This window comes from Geospiza fortis, unplaced genomic scaffold (genome assembly GCF_000277835.1).
Source record: "Geospiza fortis unplaced genomic scaffold, GeoFor_1.0 scaffold102, whole genome shotgun sequence".
In the NCBI taxonomy this organism is placed as follows: domain Eukaryota; kingdom Metazoa; phylum Chordata; class Aves; order Passeriformes; family Thraupidae; genus Geospiza; species Geospiza fortis.
In genome coordinates, this window is record NW_005054373.1 from 2,505,372 (window position 1) to 2,506,402 (window position 1,031).

The 1,031-nt window shown below is 41.3% G+C and overlaps 1 protein-coding gene across 1 annotated transcript in view; it reads right to left on the reverse strand.

Annotated features, from left to right (window-relative positions):
* Positions 1-892, reverse strand: part of ANKRD11 (ankyrin repeat domain 11) — a 109,317-nt gene extending 108,425 nt beyond the window's left edge. Inside the window, exon 1 of the mRNA XM_031060177.1 lies at positions 812-892. The gene's annotated coding sequence lies outside the window, so the exon portion shown is untranslated. The remainder of the gene's footprint in view (positions 1-811) is intronic.
* Positions 893-1,031: the final 139 nt, after the last annotated feature.

Consider the following 1,031-nt stretch of genomic DNA (forward strand, 5'->3'; position numbering starts at 1 on the left):
GATCTGAGCCCCACACAGCCCCAAAAACCACCCACCCAGAACAGCCCCCTGCTCATCTCCCACCACACCAAACCAAACCACCAGCACAGCACAAAAACCCAGCCAGAACAACCCCCCCTGTCTCCAGCTCCAGCCACACCACTGGGATTTCCAGGACAGCACCAGCCTCTCCCACCCAGTCGCACAAAACAGAGGCAAAAAAATCTCATTTTTCCCCCTAAATTCCACTCTGAGACAGCCTGTTATTTCTGCATCTGTTAATGCTCCCAAAAAGTTGAATCCTAACATTGCATCCAACTGTAGTCTCAGCAGATTGGGAGGTTTCTCTGCCCAAAATGAAACGTAGGTGCCATCTGTTTCAATTAGGCTAATCACAAGGAGACATATCACTGGGAAACTTAGAGACTTTGGGTTTTTTTCAAGACATTTTGAAAGCAAAGAGAAAGAAAGAGGTATTATTTAATACTCAGCAGTCAGCAGCACCAACAAGCTGCACAGTCTGCTGGGCAAACCTGTGCTGGAACTGCCCACGCAGGAAAGTTCACTTTTATTTCACTGAGGTCAGAGAAAAACTTGCTATATTCAAAATTTTCTAAAATTAAAAAGACATCTCAGGACTACAGACAACTCCCAAAATATTCTCGGTTAGTACCTTTTATATATGCCATAGAACTTGCAATTTTTTGCTTTCAAATTTCATAAAATAAAGAAAAACATTTGAAAAAGACAAAACCAAACAGTCCAACAGAGACACAAGGGCTTGTGAGGGAATAAACCAGAAATTTTGGACAGAAGCAAAGTCAATATTTACCGATTCCATAGCTGAAAGCTGTTCTTCACAGGACATATATTAAAATCCAACAGAGGTGTGTCCCAAAAACGCAGTGTAATCTGAAAAACACGGGAATTTGTTCATTAGAAAATTAAAACAAGTGAATTTTATTCACAACACGCACACGGGATTTGAGTACATGAAGGTTACCAAGTACAAACCCTTGCCTAATCCACAAATAAACTTCCTGATAACAACT